Here is a 7,022-nt window from a genome sequence, read left to right as displayed (position 1 = left end):
AAGACACATGATAGCACTTTAGTCAGTTTTCCCACAATGTAGCCAGCTGTATAGACTATACCGGTACATATTACAAAATTTTATGGATCTGAAATCATTGTGAGCTCCACAAACTGATCAACTCCTGAAGTAGCCTGCACCCTGAGAATCTCGTATTGAGCAGTAACATTACCTGTCTTTCCAGCATCTGATTCTGCACCACATCTGCTGATAAGTTTGCAAAAGGCAGCTTTAAACTGAGTAACAGTGATACTATTATTCCAACCACCTAAACATAAGCCTTAAATTTTAAAAATTACATACAATCAACAAAAAAAGAATGTCTTATCTGCATAGAACATGGTTTCGATATACACAATCATATATTTTGGAGTTGTTTGCCCTCTTACTTGTATTTATTCAGCCCACAACTATACTCCATTCTATTCTTTCATAAAACCGTAGATACATGTAATAGACATTGGAATATGTCACTTTGTGTGTTAAAGATATTATTCATGTTTATAAACGTATTCATGTCTGCGTGTGAATTGTTACAAACAACCCCTTGTGTTTAGTCTTTTTTATCCGATTCTGGCATTCGTGCTATTTTGAAGCAAAATAAAATCATTCCTCATAATATCTTTGCTTGCTTTCTAAAAATTAATATTATAAATTATGGCAACTAGTAGTTCAACACATAGTGCATTTAAGAAACCACAATACATATGTTTTTAAAGGTTTTTTGAAAAAACGCAAAAGTGGAAAATATACGAATTGAAGAAATTAAAAATATTTTGAAAATTCAACATTTTACCAACAAAAAACTTGGGATTTTCAAATGTATCTACATTTATTTTTAAGGCTTCATGCGTCATGTCCAAAAGCTGATATTATTCGCATCCAACACAAAGAGAATATTCATTCAACATTTGAAAAAAAACAAACCTTTAAATGACTAGGCAGCGTAAACAGGGTGGGCACAGCATCTGGTTTCAGTCGAACATTTTGGTCTGTTCTGACAAAACATAAATCATTAAAATGTTGGCTGCAGATGAGTGGGCAAGGACCAGGCTTTTTCACTATTCTGGAGTTGCGATACCATTTTAAATAACGAGAGTTGTCAGTTACTTTGTTTGAGAATCTAAAAAGTAAAATAAAACTGTAGTAGTTAGTTAGCAACAGTAGTAATAGCAGGAGCATTATTACTCTTACTTCCCTACTGCTAGCTAGTTATAATCAGATACAACAATAAAAAATATTATAAATACTACACACATTTTTTTCAAACATTGATCAAAAATAACGGGATAATTTGTAATGCTTTAAAGGTTGACTTGCAATAAAATTCAGATTACAGTTATTTGGTATCATAAGATTGACCATGTCTTACTCTGTTGTGTTGTAGGTGCAAAACATTTGGGAATGTGATTACAAGCTCTCAAAAGCTAAAAAACGAACAGTTAATCGCAGCCACACGAGACCGTCGTAGTTTGGATTCGCTTTCCAAAACGGCTCAAATGGGACGTAGTTGTTACAGGATGGTTTCTGTTTACACTTTCATGCAACCTCATTCATCAAAATATTTTTACAAATATGCTTTTTTTATTCAATAAAACCATGTATTTTGTTCTTACGCGTCTGTTTTTATCGTCATTGTAATGCTGTCACTTTTAGCACTGATATCTTATGACTTACCGTAAAAAAATCGTTAAACTTTTTACCCTCAGCTCGAAGGAGTACATATCATCGTCTGATAATCATGACGAGCATGTCGGTAATTACCTGGGATAATCGAAAAGGGCTGCAAAAATTATTTGCGAAGTATTGGGTCACGTGATCAGATTACGACTTGACAATTGAACAATGCCGAAACAAAACTGTAAAGTAGCGAGCATCTATATTTAATATGGGGACTTCGGTAAAACCCGAAGTGTTTGTCCTAAACTAGTGCTACGATATGTTTTATAGTAAGCTTTTTATTGGCCTTTTAATACAGGTGAGAACATCACGTGACAAGACGATAACCAAACTGTAATGAATACGTGAAATAAATAAACAGAATCCAATCTACGGCGGCTTTTCATTTTTGAGCTTTTAAGAGCTTGTAATCACATTTCCACGCATTTGGCACCCACAACACAACAGAGTAAAACATGGTGAATCTTTTGACACCAAATAACTGCAATGTGAATTTTGTTGCAAATCAACCTTTAAAGTTATAGTGAAAATTTCAAATTTAAATAATAAAAAGGAAGTAAAAGTTCACTCACTAGCTTATAAATTCAACTAATCACTGACAACATACAGTCACACTCACGCGCTCAGTAGTGACACTGATCGACTCTTACTCACCCAGTGACTAAGGTAGTAGAACTAACTAGTAGTAGCACTACTACTAGCAGTAGTTATAGTAAACTTTAGCAGTATATATAGCAATATCATTAGAACTAGTAGTAGAAGTGACAAACTAGTGAAATGTTATACCCCTTTCTTTTGAAAGTACATTTCTGCGGTTTCTACAGTTTGATAGAATAGTACTGTGCGCCTACATCCTTCTGTCTCTTGCATAAATTATTAGTAACAGTTTCAGTAGTCTTTCTCTTCAATTTAGTGGTGTATTCTTGATCTTCCATAACTGTGAAATGAGAAACTAGATTTATTTACTCAGATTGAAACATTCTCCCAGTATCGATTTAATTGACCGGAAACGATTATATCAATACTGAGACAATGTTTGCTAAGTCACAGCTTTTGCTGGTGCTAGAGACTGGGTAAATATGCAGGTAAAATGAACAAAATGAAATTTACTGCACACTTAATTCAACATGGCGTGGAGCAGATGTCCATACTCGCGAATGACCTTGGCCATTCCACTCTGTTTTGAGTTCAGTGGTAGTTCCTATCTAAGAAGTCCTGGAAGCGGCATGATATAAAGTATGCACGGTAGAAAATTTTAACGTTCTTGCTCTAAAAGTATCATTTCCACTTTGACTCGATACAACCCGCATATTTGTTCCATGTCCAACTTGTGAGTACACTACTTGGTTGGGAAAGTAATAAATAAATCTCATTTATTGAGAATACATAATGCATCATATTGACTGCTGACGAAGAGTTGTGTATTGTTTATTTAGAGTAATATATTGTTGACTTGGAGTGGGGTATTGTTGACTTATAGTGGTACATTTATATTTTTTGGAGGTAATCATTTTTCCACTAGCCCGAGGTGAGTAGTTGTTACGTGGAGCATGGTTGTAAATTGATTAAACATAAATAGTGTATCGCTAGAATGTATATAAGCTTGTGTATGGCTTGCATACCAGCTAGTACATCACTTGAAGAGAACAACAAGTTCATCAATGCATGTGCTCAGTGGATATTATGCTATTGTAAATGTTTTTACGAGTTTTTTAAAATTGCACAAACTTTTATTGTTTTGGCCCGAATAATGACAAAGTACTGTTGTTTCTGTTTGATGACATTTATTGCGGGTTGCCCATCTTTTCTACTAGTGTTTTACCATATATCATTGTATTATGAGCTTGTTCAGATATATTGTATATGATAAAAGTTTAAAAAATTTGGATCGTTGGACAGACTGCCCAGGGTTACTGACACGCAATGACCAATAAGGCCATTGTTCAAAGGGTTAACAGGCGGGTTATCAAACAGTGTTTAGAGATCAGGGCGCAATAGACCGTGTTTTGTCCACTCTACTTAAAGGATCTCTGTACTAAAACCCCAACTCGAAAGTCAAAACCCGAACCTGCAAGACCGAAATACTCAGAATCTCTATTACCCCATACTCGAGAGAAAATAAACCCTCAAGTCCAACAAGTTTTTCTACCCGTGCCCAGAACTAATACAGGCTACTACATCACCTAAAGAGAACACAAAGTTCATCAACATTTGTTATTGAACTTTGTGTTCTCCTTCTGTAATAGGCTGGTTTCTTCTGTGTATACTTCATGTTTATTTGGTCTGTTTATCATAAAAACTATTTTATTATGAGTTATTATTATGTTTATTAGACTTAATTATTATGAAACATTTTTACAACAAAAAATTCATATTAACATCCTAACCCTCCATTCCTCTTTTTCCTTGTTATTACTATCACCGCTTGTTGTGTGACCAGCTGATTGTTGTGGCAAACTTTCGGTTGTAACCACGTAGATTTATGAAGCCTTACAATGTGCCCTTATTGTGCTCACAGCCTATACATGTTATAAATAAATTTGCACATTACCTGAGACAACCTGAATATCGATTTCACTTCAGGCTGTATGTGCGAAACTCACAGCACTTTGTGTTCGCGCACCTGATCAGAGATCGGAGTCGTGATGACTGCTATGTGGTTTGGATGCAACATATCAGTCAAAAAAATGTGTTGTATATCTCTCCTTCGTCGTAGTGAGAACCAATGCTGGCTATCAGGTAACACAGTCATATACCACACTAGCAAATGTTGAAATGGTTGATCATATGAGCAACAGATCTTATTGAAGCCTTGTTTTTGTGATTGTTCTCCTATTGTCTAAAGTCAGATTTTCACCTTCCGTTATAGCATCTCACTGCACAGACAAGCCTATCAAGACACTTGTCACAAGTGGTGCCACTCCTTTTTGTGATGTTATGTAGCTGTGCCAAAATTGATATATTAATACATGCACGCTAGTTAAACATCTTCAGCAATAAAGAACGCATTTTGATTTTATACAGGTCGTGGCTAGTTCCTCACGATGAGTAAGTCCAAAGAAGCCTTTCAGAAAGTTTTGAGTAACACTAAAAATAGAATCCATTTTGGTCGACAAGGCCCTGGGTTATAGATTATGCCCAGGCAAAGATGTTTGCTCTTGAACACCTCTTTCCAGGTAATAACCATTATTTTTAACAAATCTCTACATTACAATCACTGAAAGAAAATAGCATAGTTACATGTGTAAGGGTATGATATGCAGCTTGTAAATATATGCATTCACATGCATTTTTAGGCAAATTTCAAGTAGGGCTATGTCAGTGTTTTGGTGTATACTATTGTAGTTTTGAAACTCACAGGTGTGGCATTACACTTTGTAAAACATTATCAAAAACTTACCAAGTAAATTATAAAATGACTGTCGCAAGCTATGGCAACTGTGATTTTGTATAGCTGCAAAAAACTAGGTCAGGTTTAGTATCGATAGTTTCTCTAGATTGGCACATCAATAACTTGCAATAGATACAACATTTTAAGGCTCTGATGTATGTTATTGAACTTTTTAGAAAGCCAGTTCTACTATGCACTTCCCATTGCAAGTGGGCCTGGAAGAGACAGTTAATAAAAAGAAAGCAAAATCAGAGAAGAGGAACGACAGACGATACTCACATCACTAGGGAAAGTTGTAGGTTCTAGGTTTGTCTCATTAGGTCTGGTGTCATTAAGTGGTTTCATTGTCTGTGCTTTGTTATGAAACTTACAGGTTTTGACACTTTTACTGATGCTGCGTATTGAGGATGGCAATTTTGAAAGTGCGACCCTATAGACTAGGTTTTTTTAATTACATACATGATGCAAGATTTACGTTATGGCTGATGAGTAAAGATGTATATCTAAACTTGTTCTACATGGTCATGATGAAATTTTATATCTGCTTGTATCAACAGGTATAGTTTGTTTCTATTTCGTAGCATCTCATTCTATTTTGTAAGATGAGAGAGGTACTTTTTTCTATTTACTTTATGGCCAATTAGCACCAAAAGCCATCATCACGATGCGTTTCATGTTTTTCCTGTGCTTCTTGTATGTACATGTTGAGAGATATTCATATACTTATTTATGGATTTATAGATAAAGTAGGAACTCCAATAGCGTACATTCCAAATAATTAAAAAAATTATGCAAAATATTCGCTTTTTACTGCGTAAAGACTTCTATGTAACGTAAAGTTTCAAGTAGGGGCAACTCCTAATATTCTATTTGAGCGGTAACTTGTTATATCGCCGCATTTGTGAGAGAAAAAAATGATTGTAAAAATAGCGTAATAACTATTATATATCTATATATAATTGTTTCCTCACCCTGGTTAACCCGTATCGCGGTGGTAGTAGTTTCTGCTCTCACTCAGGTCTCCTACCAGAGACCTGGGAGTTTAAGCACTCACCTCAAGATCTTAGCTGTTCCCAGGGGGGCATTTTTCTGCAACTCACCTGAGTTGATTGCTGTTGGTATTTGGGCAAGTCACATTCTATGCGCCGGTGTTATTGCGGCCAGTGCCCCAATGACTACTGGGATTACAGTTGTTCTTACATCCCAGCATTATTCAATCTCTTCTCCAAGAGGGAGATATTTCTCTACCTTTTCTTTTTCTTTGCTGTCTATATTGTAGTCATTGGGTACTGCTATATCTATTATAGTAGCTCTCTTGTTCTCCTTGTCCACCACCACTAAACTGGTTTTTTGCTAGGACACGCTTGTCAGCCCGGATGTAGAAGTCCCAGAGACGATCATTTTCATTGACCTTAACAGTAGTTTCCCACCAGTGTTGTGGTTTATCAAAGCCATACTTGTCACATAGACTTCTATACACAACACCTGTGACATGATTATGCCACTCAGTGTATGCATTTCCTGCTAGCTGCTTGCATCCACCGATGATGTGTTGGATGGTCTCAGGTGCATCTTTGCACAGTCTGCATCTAGGATTGTCTCTAGTGTGATAGATTTTTGTTTGGAGTTACCTTGTTGGGAGCACTTGCTCTTGGGCTGCCATGATTAGCGACTCTGTATTGGCCGTTAAGTTTCCTTTAAACAGCCACATATATGTCTAGTGAAGATCGCCAACCTTCGATATTTGTTGGTAATAAGCACCATGAAGAGGTTTCGTGTGCCAGTCAATTTCCTCATCATCATCATGTAGCTGAACCAGGACAAAGCAGCAAAAAATGGGCTACTGGTTCAAAACGGATGAAATGGACTCGGACTGATAACACGGACCTCATGCAGTGCTACTTTATGAGTGAACCTCAAAAGTGGGGCTGTATGGAAATGATGCTTCAAC

This window comes from Watersipora subatra, chromosome 2 (assembly GCF_963576615.1).
Source record: "Watersipora subatra chromosome 2, tzWatSuba1.1, whole genome shotgun sequence".
Classification (NCBI taxonomy): Eukaryota; Metazoa; Bryozoa; class Gymnolaemata; order Cheilostomatida; family Watersiporidae; genus Watersipora; species Watersipora subatra.
This window is presented reverse-complemented; position numbering follows the sequence as displayed.